Source organism: Lissotriton helveticus, chromosome 11, assembly GCF_964261635.1.
Source record: "Lissotriton helveticus chromosome 11, aLisHel1.1, whole genome shotgun sequence".
Taxonomy (NCBI): Eukaryota; Metazoa; Chordata; class Amphibia; order Caudata; family Salamandridae; genus Lissotriton; species Lissotriton helveticus.
In genome coordinates, this window is record NC_136072.1 from 459,399,085 (window position 1) to 459,412,170 (window position 13,086).

Genomic DNA, 13,086 nt, shown 5'->3' on the forward strand with positions numbered 1-13,086 from the left:
AACCATGTTCTGCACAACTACCAGTCTGGCTTCCCATCATGCTGCAGCACAGAAACTGTTATCTTACACATCTTAGACGATGCCCTCCCGACCACAGATGGACATGACCCCTGCCTCCTGATTTTGTTGGACCTCTCCGGTGCCTTTGATGCAATTGACACTCCACCCTCATGCACACCCTCCAGTCTCAAATGAGATTTACCAGCAATGTCCTTCACTGGTTCTCCTCTTACCTTTCCAACCAACAGCAATTTGTGCACATGGGCACCTCCAGGTCCTAAAGAATCCCTATCACCTGCAGAGTTCCACAGGGTTCTCTACTGTCAACTCTCATCTATCTTCAAATGCTACATGGAGCCACTTGGTGCTCTACTCACAGATGCCAGAATCAAGTTTTACCAGTATCCTGATGATACACAACCCAACTTAAGTCTCCTCAGCTTTAGATATCTTATGCCTCACACACTATAGGTGCATCATCCAGACCTGGATGTCTAACATCTACCTGAAGCTCAACCCAGCCAAGCCAAGGTTCCTTTTATTTGCCAAAAAGCACATACAAGAAACAATACAAACCTGGCCCAATGACATGAACCATGAAGGCTTCACACTCCAACTTTCACCAAATACCAAGTCATTTGGATTCACCTTGTCCACCAACCTCACCCTCAGGGAATGCATTACCTAAAAAACAAAGAGGGCCTGGTAACTGCACTCTCTTTTAAAGAAAGTATAACCATTTCTTCAATAGAGCAGATTCAGAACTGTTGTTTAAGACCCGGTACTCTTATATATAGATGGTGGTAATGCTCCATGGACTCCCAGACTCAACTCTTACGGCCATGAGAAGGCATCCACCAGCCCCTTTGAAAAACATCCAAGCTGTTCTATTTGTGAACACAAGGTCTTCACACAGAGACCTCTCCAAAGTGTTGCAATTGCTACTGGACATAAATGTTCTGGGACCACCTTCCTCTACCCCTTTATTATTCCTCAGTTCTAAATCCCCCTAGATACCGTGATAAAGTAGGGATCAAAGGATCAGTCTATGATTTTGCCTTAATGCCAAATCAGTAAGTTTGTGGTCTGTTCATTTTTCTGGTAGTGCCATCATGCCCTATTCACATTCCCAGAGTTGAAAGGGTCGAGTGATAATAGGTTTTACTGATGCTAAAGGATTCCATAACTCCGTGACTCGTTTTTACTTTTGGCTCTCCAGACTCTGGAAAAACTTAACAGAGGGACTCCTATACAAATATGTCACTATAGGTTACTCTTCTATATATACTGCTGAGTGAGAACATTGAGCATCTAATATTTTGTAAGCTACAGGGGGCTTCCTTCCCAAATCGTGAGGGCCGTTGTCTTCCTGAAACCATTTTTTGCAAGATCTAAACAACTTAGAATGCTCAAAAACCTCTAGGTTTCATTCAGACACTCAATCTCGGTATCACTCTGCCTTGATAGAAGAGCACCTGTATATTCACAAATCACCCTGGTTGTCATCTTGTGTGACCTCCTTGTTCATTAAGGAGTGGGGCAGTGCAGCTCATGTGAAATAATGCCCCTGCGTCTATGCCGTTATGGTACTGATCCTCGTGATCATAATCTGCGAAGGCATCTACTTTTGCGGTGGGGCCTGGACCTCCCCATGCTCAGTCTCTCTGAGCTCAGTCTCTGTGCAGATGGAATCAGGTCCTAGGGCATTCTGTCATAGTTTTTCTTCACCTTTTCAGTTCAGAAACAAATGAGGCTCTGGTGCTTTGTGAGAGAAATGCCCACCATCCGTGTCTGCAGACAACTGCTGACCGGCCTTACACATGAAGAGTCTTGCTTACTTCATGTGAGGAGGGGTAGCTGCCTTTGTACAGGCTTGTCTTTTGTTCCTCTTCTGCTGTTCACTCCGATCAGGAGTCTGGCTGATGAGGGGTGATACCCCGAAACCGGTCCCAGGATGCTTGTTTCTGGTCCAGTGAGGTCCTGGCCGGGCAGTTCAGACTGGACTGTTCCCATGGGGCCCACGGTCAAGACTGATTTGCATATGGCTGGATATAAACTGGAATGGCTTGGGGAACACAAAAACGATGGATTTAGGCCCATCCCATATCTCTGTACTGGGGTTAATGTATGACATTGTTCAGCATTCTGTCCATCAATTATTCTTTTAGCATTTGTTGCTCCGATCAGGAGCAGACGGCATCAGCCTGCATACCTATCTCAGGAAACCTTTCCTAGTCAGCCTGCTGCACCAATAGCCTTGTTCCCCATGTCCACACACATCCCACTCCTCTGCACACACTGATCTTGGATGGCCCTTCTAAGGTGCTCTCCCCTGCTCAGTGCAAGGTAGACTGTTCTTTGTCGCTGCAAACCTCTCCCTGCAGCTTTCCTTTGGCTTGCATGTGCATTGATGTGGCTTGGGGATGACTGCTGCAGTAAACTAACTTCTTCAGTCCAACTGACTGGTCATATTCCTGCCTCTGGCCTGTTCCTAGCTCAGTTGCACACAGCACCTCCTCCTCGTGGTGCTGAGAAGACCTTTAGACCAGTCTAACACCACCAGGCCTTGAGCTTCAAAGGACTGCATCTGTTTCTTTGTTTTCAGAGACCACCTCTGAGATCATGTATCATTCTCTTCCATCATTTCAGGCTTTTTCTATATTCAGGCTTCTTTGGAACGTAACAGGTGAGCGAGTGAGTCTCGCAAGGAATTTTTTTTTTGTTGTGGCCACAAACCCTTAATCCACAACTTAAACAGAAAATACAGTTTCCTACATTACTTTCATGGTGTACATATTCTTCCAAATAATGTATTTTATTTCCAAATTCATGGCATCATTATGAGTAAGCTTACATTATGCAACTGTAGTATTAACAACATCTTCATATCCTAGGAATCATAGTTATCCTCATCGTTTTCCATTCTGTGTTATGGCACGAACTAGTCCAGAGTCTCTTTGACTGCTGACTATCCAGTCAATGTTTAGTTTGTTCAAAATAATACTGTTTTAAACACTTTCTAGAATTCGAGAATGGAGTAAACATCAAATACTAGTGTAGGTAACCAGACCAAACACGCTGTTTACCTGGTGTTGCTGACTGCGGAGGGAGCCTTGTCCCTGGGCAGAGAAGCACTTCGGACCTATGCGTGGCCGCTGAGAAGGGGAAAAACTACACATCCCAGCATTCCCGGCCATAGGAGTGCAGCGGGACCACGCCCACAACCGCGCCTGGTCGCGCTAAAAGCGCGAGACTCTTTCGGTGCAGCGGGGGACCAAACACGCTGTTTACCTGGTGTTGCTGACTGCGGAGGGAGCCTTGTCCCTGGGCAGAGAAGCTCCGTTGTTGCTGCGCTGACCCCTCGCCGCCACCGCACTTTGGACCTGTGCGTGGCCGCTGAGAAGGGGTAAAACTACACATCCCAGCATTCCCGGCCATAGGAGTGCAGCGGGACCATGCCCACAACCGCGCCTGGTCGCGCTAAAAGCGCGAGACTCTTTCGGTGGAGCGGGGGACCAAACACGCTGTTTACCTGGTGTTGCTGACTGCGGAGGGAGCCTTGTCCCTGGGCAGAGAAGCTCCGTTGTTGCTGCGCTGACCCCTCGCCGCCACCGCACTTCGGACCTGTGCGTGGCCGCTGAGAAGGGGTAAAACTACACATCCCAGCATTCCCGGCCATATAGTGCAGCGGCACCACGCCCACAACCGCGCCTGGTCGCGCTAAAAGCGCGAGACTCTTTCGGTGGAGCGGGGGACCAAACACGCTGTTTACCTGGTGTTGCTGACTGCGGAGGGAGCCTTGTCCCTGGGCAGAGAAGCTCCGTTGTTGCTGCGCTGACCCCTCGCCGCCACCGCACTTCGGACCTGTGCGTGGCCGCTGAGAAGGGGTAAAACTACACATCCCAGCATTCCCGGCCATAGGAGTGCAGCGGGACCACGCCCACAACCGCGCCTGGTCGCGCTAAAAGCGCGAGACTCTTTCGGTGGAGCGGGGGACCAAACACGCTGTTTACCTGGTGTTGCTGACTGCGGAGGGAGCCTTGTCCCTGGGCAGAGAAGCTCCGTTGTTGCTGCGCTGACCCCTCGCCGCCACCGCACTTTGGTTCTGTGCGTGGCAGCTGAGAAGGGGTAAAACTACACATCCCAGCATTCCCGGCCATAGGAGTGCAGCGGGACCACGCCCACAACCGCGCCTGGTCGCGCTAAAAGCGCGAGACTCTTCCCGCGTCGCGGGAGCGCCGGGCGAAGCCCGGGCAAAGGGCGGGCGTCTGTGGCCGTCCGAGGCAGGAGGAGGACGGGCAGGGCCACCTCCCTGATTATTGACTCCTGTTGCCAGGTACCCCAAGTGACTCTTTGTTGTAGGTTTAAGGTTATCGCCATGGGTATTGTATCCTCATCTGGGTTGGTCCTGTTATAGCAATGGCAACTCGCTCAGGCAAAAGCCTGAGGAGAGAAGGGGGGGGGGCATGGTTGGCACCATGGACCAGTTCATCACCAGTGTGGCCACTGTTATTGACAAGGAAATTGCTATGGCGGAGCGCCGCCTCTCTCAAGATCACTCTGGTGACAGGCGGTCATCGCTGGGCTCGATAGCTTTGGTGCACTCCCCAGTGCGACTGCTTGATCCATTGGCCCCCGACCATTCGCCCTTGGACCACTCCCGGGTGGCCGCTCTGAGAGCTAGCATAGATGGGTTGGAAATTTTGACGGCCACTGTACTCCATGCTGAAAAAAACGCTGCCCCAGACTCAATGGTTAGCGAGATAGCCACCCCTATCTTACCCCTGGCTAATTCTGTCATTCACCCGGTGTTGACCCCTCTATCGGCCCTTGTGGTGCAAGCGGAAATTCACTCAGTTCCCACCAAAAGAAAAAGATTACCTAGCCCACGGAAAGGCAGATTGGCTAAAGCACACATGGTACCCCGGAGGCTTGGCACTAGGACGGGTGGCCTGCACAAGGCAGGGGGGCGGGATACTAGCTCGTTACAGGGAGAGAAGGGGGAGGGCCCACCTGGAAGGCCAGTGGATAATGTCTGCAAAGAACAGACTGGTGATCCTGCAGGGCCTCAACCCCCAGACTCTCTCTTAGTTGTGAACATGGAGAAAATGATGAAATCTTTGCTGCTCCCGGTGCTAGATTTCAAGGGTTATCAGATCGGGTGGATAAATTGGAATAGACAACTTTAGATAATTTTTTCTCCCTAAAATCATTAATTAAACTACAGTTAAGAATTAGGGAGGATGGGCTGGGGGGAATCAGATAGTAGGCAGATCCTTATAGTCCCACAAGGCTTAACTACCATAACAAGCCCTACACCAGCTGTGCCTGTGGTGAATGATCTTACATTGCACCCTGCTGTTACTCTTACAGGGGTAGTCAGGAAACCTGGGACATCACTAACCAAGGCCGCAGAGAAACAAAAGACTCCTAAGGCTAACAATATTATTTCAGACAAAAAGACGGCACGACCTAGAGCTGCTGGCACTCTTGGTCGTGCAAACCCTAATACTTCAGCCGCCACTCCAGCACCCTCTATTGCACCCGAGAATGTAACCCCAAAAATAGATAAACCCGCAAAGGCCCATGCAGTGCAGTCAGGTGAGGGTCACAAGGCCAGAAGGACCCCTAATGCTAACCTACCCCCTGACTGCCAGCCTTTTGTGGCAGTATTGACCGGGGTGCCCGTCCTTAGTCCAGGTAAGCACGAGACATTTGTTGAATTGTATAATAAGACCCTATTCTGGCTTAAAGAAAACAGACCCTTGCCGAATTCCTGGGAGGGACGGGTCATTCATGTAAAGAGAGTTGGCTGGATAGGCACTAGGCAAAAAAACATAAGCGGGGATTGTATTATAGTAAACTTTGAGGACCCAAGAGTTGCTAGTTATGTGTGTTGTTTCCCTGCTAGGGAACACAGTCTACCAGGTAGTGGGGGAACAATTGGCATTCGTGATCTTAGCTATTTTAACCCCCTAAATTTACCAGTGAGTTCAGTTGGAACCCCTGTGTGGGAGGACCGGGGTGGCAGGCAAACTCGCGGAAGTCTCTCTCAATTTAGCTTACTCTGCAATACCCCATGCCAGCCGCATGGTCGGTTTTGGCATGGCTATTGACATTCTATCTGCCCAATACGGGAGAAGCATGAAGAGGCACATGGGGACATGCTAAGTAGCAGTTTAACGCTGAGAGAGGAGCAGGTGAGACCACCTACTAGCATCTTTTCCTTACCAACCATCTCCAGGGGGCACACACCTGCAGCCTGCTCTGAAGACCTCGCGTCGGCTCTGACCACTATGGAGGCGCTTGAGGGGGAGATTCCACCATCGGTCTCTGTGGCGCTGCCCACCACAGAGGGGGCTCTTGCTATTGCGTATGCCCCCCTTGTAAGTTAAGTAGCGGTAGGGCGGGGAGGGACCGGTGGTGTGCCCCTGAAGGTGGTGAGTTGGAATATAGCGGGTCTCGCACGGAACATAGGCATACCAGATTGGAATTCATTTATTGAATCATTCGGGATCTGCTTGTTCCAGGGAAACCTGGTGTCTGGAACCACGCCATAAGGTGGGTTACTCCACCTACTTTGTCCCTGCCGTACAATCTCCTGGAGGGAAGGGAGGCCCTTCAGGCGGTCTACTAATCTGGGCATCCATTTCCCTGGGGTGCTCTATTAAATGTACAGTCACCAAGTCACCTGACCTGCAGAGGCTAACTGTGAGAGGGCCATCTGGAGGGAGAGCGCTCGAAATTTTTAATATCGATGTCAGGGGCACAAGGGGCGGTACGTCCACACTGACTGCTATTGGCATTGATGAGGAATTCAGAACTGTCAGCGCTGATTCCTTTGTCATGCTAGCTGGGGATTTCAATTGCACATTTGAACCCCTCGCTGTGGAGGATGTGCTAGGCACATGTGATGATGATGCAAGGAGAGGTATCCCACCCCGATCAATCACCCCAATTAGAAGTTGGACCCAAAGTGTTATTGATCTTAATGCCCTCTGCTCGGAATATGGCCTTAGAGCAACAAATGGCAGATCAAACTCAGACCAATCGGGGGCCCATACGTTCAACAGAGTAGGTCATTCCTCACGGATTGATTATATTCTGCTGAACTATCAATTGTGGGCCTACCTGATAGATATGGTGGTCTTGCCGTCCACTGACAGCGACCACAATCCTTTGTTCCCTGTCTTTGTCCCCCTTGTGGATGGGAAGTTCCCAATCCTCAATCCCTCACGTGTGGAAAGCAACACACGAAGTATGCCCCTCAAATTGTAGTAGGCGACTGAAATGGAAGAACATTATTGGCAATGAGGGTAAGATCCTGGAAGTAAAATCTATAATGGCTAATATTATGCCCCACTTAGACTCCCCTTCTATCAGTGCGCACGAAGTATCCGCATTGTTTGCCCAAACTACGAACGCCCTGGGTGAATTGTTTCTAGTTCGCAGTGCAGGAAAAAGGGGTAACATGAGAGGTGGCATTAAGGGCAATGTTGGCTGGTTCTCACCAGCATGTCGAGATGCCAAAAGGGAACTAATAAAGGCAGTGAAAGCCAAGGATGGAGGCTTGATTAGTATTACAAGGGGTAATTACAGGAAGGCGATAACTAAGGCAAAGGCTGAGTGGGAGAACCAGTTTTGGTGTGACCTGAAGGTGGCAAGCCTAAGGAAGGACGCAAAGGGTTTCTGGGACCTAATAAGAGTTCGGGATAAACCAGTGGATTCCATGATAACATTTAATATACCGAAGGGTGCGTGGTTTGACCATTTTTCCCAGCTCTATACACTGGTCCCGGGCAATGGGGCTATCCCGCCTGAACGGAATCCCTTGGATTGTATCGAGCTTAATGATGAGCTCTTGTTTACAACTAAGGAAGTTGTGGGGGCGATCAAGTGTCTTGTCCCCAATAAGGCAGCGGGCCTGGATGGCCTCCCAGGGGACCTGCTACGTATCAACCCGGAGGAGTGGGGGAAACTAAATTGCTTCCTTGCTGAATGCTAGTTTTGTGGGGGCAGCTATCCCGGACTCATGGAAGGGAGCGGAGGTCGTCCCTATCTTTAAGAAAGGGAGTCGGGACGACCCATCCAACTATCGCCCCATAAGCCTCCTAGATTCCCCGCAGAAGGTGGCAGGAAAAGTCGTCTTAGAAAGGGTCTTGCAGTGGGTTGAGGAAAAGGGTATTCTTTCTGATTTTCAGACCGGTTTTAGATCAGGTATGGGGACAATAGAGCAATCTTTTCGGCTCATGATGCTCTATTGGAAAGTGGTTGTACTGGGCAAAGGCAGTCTGTATTTGGCATTTATAGATCTACGGACTGCCTTTGACCTGGTCCCACGCAGCCAACTCTGGAGTGTGCTCGATGAGCTCGGAATCCCGCCTTATCTATTAACTATGCTGATTAAATTGCATGCTGATAATTTTGCGCAGATCAGGTGGGGTAACCAGGGGCAAGAAACATCACGAATACCTGTAAATACAGGTGTCCGCCAGGGATGTGTTTTAGCCCCCACTCTGTTTTCATTGTATGTCAACGGAGTGGTGGAGCACCTGCTACAACATCCTACAGATGCACCATCCCTGGCTGGCAGAAGAATGCCTACCCTCCTATTTGCAGATGACACCCTCCTGATCTCGAAAACCCCGGTAGGCCTGCAAGTCTTCTAACTAGTTTTAAGTCCTTCTGTGATGCAAGGGGCTTAGTTATTAATACAGAGAAGATGAAGTACCTAGTCCTAAACCCCCCGAAGAAGACAGTTAAACCACCAATCTTAGACTCAGTCTCCCTCGAGAGGGTTACGGAGTTCGATTACCTCGGTATTCGCCTCTGTGACTCCATGAGTTGGAAATGTCACAACCAAAAGATGCTGCTGACCCATAAGAGGGTGGTGGGGGCCCTTCTTAAGGAACAACATGCCTCATCCCTCAAACCTGTTGCACCTGTATTAGACATCTACAGGGCAAGGTGTGTTAGTGCAGCGCTCTATGGGGCCGAACTCTGGGGGGTACAAAATGTGGATCAGCTATCCCGCTCAGAAAGCAAATTTCATAAGGACCTAATGGGGCTCCCCTACAGTACCCCAACTCTCCCACTGCTCTTAGATATGGGTACTAGGCCAATTAGTGACCAGGCTAAGCTCTGTCCCCTTCTCTTGTGGGCGTGAATCTGGAGAGTTCCAGAAATGTCTAGCTATGCAGATGGCCTAAGAGAGGTGTTGGGGTTGCCTGGTTGGACTAAGATCTGTTGGTTGAGAGAAGTCAAGCGTCTTCTTGTTAATCTTGGCCTTGGCGACGCTTGGATTACCAGAACTGCCCCCCCAAAGCCAGTCCTGAAGAAGTTATACTGGAACTGGGTAGCTGATGGCAGAAACAGTAATGCCAATTTGTGCAGGACCACCATGGACTTCCTCTTGGTAAAGGATGTGTTTTTCTGTGAGCCATATTTGGACGTTATCTCAAATCAAATGGAAAGGGCTCTATATTTTAAATTTAGGATAGGTCTACTTCCCGTTGGTGAACTGACCTCTAGGTGGAAGGTCCCGGCACAGACAACTTCTTCCTGTCCATTCTGTGAGAATAGGATAGAGTCAGTCCCTCATTTGTTGTTCGAATGTGCGGCCTATGTAGCTCCCCGCTGCAGATGGTTAAAGCCACTGTGTAGAGAACTTGGGACCAGACATTATAAGGAGGCCCTGCGAATTTTGAAAATCGATCCACGGCCCCTGTTTGCATGTGGCTTAGCAAAGTTTCTAGGCTGGGCCTGGCGTATTAGATCAACTAGGCTTTTGTATCTTGTTTAATTTGCATTTTAAACTGTTCCTATCTAATTTATTGGCGCCACTAGTAGTATGAAATGTATGATTATTTTTCTATGTATTGGCTCCTTTTATCGCTTTTAAGTGTATCCACTGCTTTTTAAGATATGTATTATATCGAAATAAAGCCAACTTGATGATGATGATGATGTAGGTAACCGCGGCAAAAGTGTACAGGCATGTCTACCAAACGATCTTGCTCTAGGTCTATGCTTGATGGTGCGTATCACTTCGGTTGATTTTTTTTATTTTTATTATTTTTTTATTTTTAGCTCTGCTTGCTCAAAGTCATTAATGAGCTTATTGGTCTGTGGCTCAAAATCAGTTCTGGCTTCTGCTGTTAATGGGTCTGATATATTTCACTGCACATGACTTAACATTTATTTGAGAATTCCATTCTTGAATTGCTGAGTTTGTATTGAAATGCCAATTTGACTTATTTTTAGTGTGTCAGGCCAACAGCATCAATTATTTTTTCCAAACATTTTTAATTCTTTCGTAACGGGAAATAGCATGGCAAATACAATCCACCACACTCAAGACGATCAAAGAAAAAACAAATCATGTGGAGCCCTTCAAACATATTCTTCCTTTCAGACAGGTTTTAACACAATTATCATGTATAGCATCCACAATCCTATAAGTTGCAGGAGCCACCTCTAACACGGGTCTCTGTTGGTATAGACTTGTCTTAGAGCTCATTAGATTATACATGTCACAACAGTAAGTCCGGGTAGTCCAGAGTCAACCGCACATCACATCATGCTAAACCAGGTGCCCCAGATTCTTGCATGTTTCTGTGGGCAGCCTCTGGCCTTGTAGGCAACAATTTTTCTTGATATTGTAAATAATAAGCTAATTGTACAATGTGTTTTGTAAGTCCAATTCTAGGTAAGTCTGCACTTAATCTGAGTGCCATGATCTTAGTTGTGGAAACCACCCCCAGAGCATGAAAAATTGGTGTACAGGCTGCGCACAGATGTAAAAAAAATAGTGGCAATAAGTACTATCCCTCGTTGACTTCACAGCCAAAGTATTCCGTAACATTTCTTTGCTTTTAATGAAGCGTAGCATTGCACTTCACAATTTTGATGCCTCCATCAACTCTTAGATAATAATATTAAATGGCCGAAGATGTTAAAGTCAGATGTTTGGTCAAAAAGCACCAAAATGACAACACATTTGTGATAAAAAAATTCTGAACCAGAAAATGGGACATTAAGAAGAGTTGGCGGGGAGTTGTTCCCTTGTTATATTTATTTTAACTCCAGTTTGCAAGACACTTCATACTTGTGAATCTGTAGTATGTTCACTTTCTTCAGACTGAAGCTGTAGTATGTCCACTTTCTTCAGATATCTCTTTTGTAAAGGTTCCTTTGCAGTGGGGTTGCAGCTCCTGCGGTCAGTAGGATTTACTGAAGATTTTTAGGATGAGCATAAGTCAGGCCTTAAAGAATTTAGGAATTAGGTCTGCATGAAGAATACTGTTTATAACGCCAGCGATCGATGACACGCATTTTTCATTATATTCTTCGATCAGCTTTGTTGGACAAGAGCACAGCCCAACTTGTTAGATTTGAAGTCTTAATTATGAATCTCATATTATCTAATGTATTTTACGGAAGTCAAAAGTTGTAAGGGAGTCATTATTAGACAGGACCCATGAGTCATTTTTATCTAGACAATAGGACAAAACTATGCTTCTCACAATTTACTGTGTGGAGAAGTGTGGCTCACTGGTTAGAGGAGGCAGACCTGGTAGCAGAGGTCAGCCCGGGACCAGGGTTCAGTTCCCGTCTCGGCGGGGTCTTGAGTCCTAAAATGTCCATGGACTCGACAATTCTCGCTCCGGTGCCTACTCGATTCACGGGTTCACACTCTGCGACTCTGGGCAATAGCTTGCTTAATCTCCACAACGGCCCCTCGCGGCGGGATGCCTGGCTTTCACCTTGCGGATACCCTGCCAGGGTTATCTCACAGGGGAATACCAGGACAGGTTCCCTAAGCAAGCGCTTAGAAACCGCTTGGTGATTTGCGCTATATAAATTCCTGTACATTACTCAAAAATTTTGTATCCACACATCCGCTTGATCTACTGCTGTGATATCACTCAGTGGACACTCTAATATTTATATTATTTCAAATAGCGTTTTTAAAACAAAATTCTACAGGCATTTTCTGACTGTAAAAGGCTTACATAAGATTGAATGATAGGTGTTTTATGGCCCTCATAACTTTTTTAGCTCACTAAGCAAGATCTTGGATTTTAAAATGATTTTTATTGACAAGCATATTGGTATTTTGGCAACCACATCTGTAACGTCCTCCCCAGCCAGGGTACATGCAAATGATCACATCACGCACGAAGTTTGATATTAAACATCTTTATTCCTCAGGTTGAAACCATTAACTGAACATTCTACACCAGTGATTCTATCACCGACACCCAAGCACTTACGTCACTGTTCTACGGAGTCCTTCAGGAACCAAAAGGGTCCATTTCATCTCTAACTCACAAGAAAATACATTTCCCTCTATGTTCAATAAAAAGTACAAATAATACATGTATACATCACAACTCTTCAATAAGTCGTTTTGGTGCTCCAATCAATTGGGCAAATCGGGTCATGTGAGGTTGTGGAGATACAGGAGAGGTGTCCATGACTGGCACTGGTGACAGAGAAACTGGTATAGTCATTGGGCTCTCCGGATTCTCAGGTAGATGAGTCTCACTTCTGACATCTGGAGCTGGCGAAGGTCGAGGCAGGTCCTTAAAATACGAAGAATCTTGCATAGTGGACTTTGCAGGACGGTTAGCAGTCTCCATGTGTCCTTTATTGGTCACAACCCTCAGTGGGTCAGCATCAAAAGGAGAATCAGACTTGCATTGTCGTTTCTGCCTAACGATTACTCAATCTCCTCTTTTGAATACAGTGATTCAAGAATGGCGGCGTCTATCCGCATAGGTCTTCATTTTGTGTTTGTGATATGAGTCAGTGGTGCAAAGTTTATAAATATCAATAGATTACTCATTGGTCCATTGTGGCAGTTTGGTTCCTATGGCTCTCCCAAACATTAAGGTGGCAGGGCTTTCATCTCTGGTCGAACAGAGAGTTGACCTGCATGCACAAAGTGTTGCCAGAAGAACTGATTTGAGTACAAGCTTTTCCAGTGCAGTATGCTGAATGGTCTTCTTTAGGGTGCTCATAAATCTCTCAACCACACCATTCATTCACCTGTGGCCAGAGATGTGTGCTTTTCTGATGCTT

At 47.5% G+C, this 13,086-nt stretch overlaps 1 protein-coding gene across 3 annotated transcripts in view; it reads left to right on the top strand.

The window, feature by feature from the left end:
* Nucleotides 1–13,086, top strand: part of LOC144791326 (autophagy-related protein 16-like) — a 59,753-nt gene that overhangs the window by 29,623 nt on the left and 17,044 nt on the right. The gene's annotated exons all lie outside the window — the stretch shown is intronic.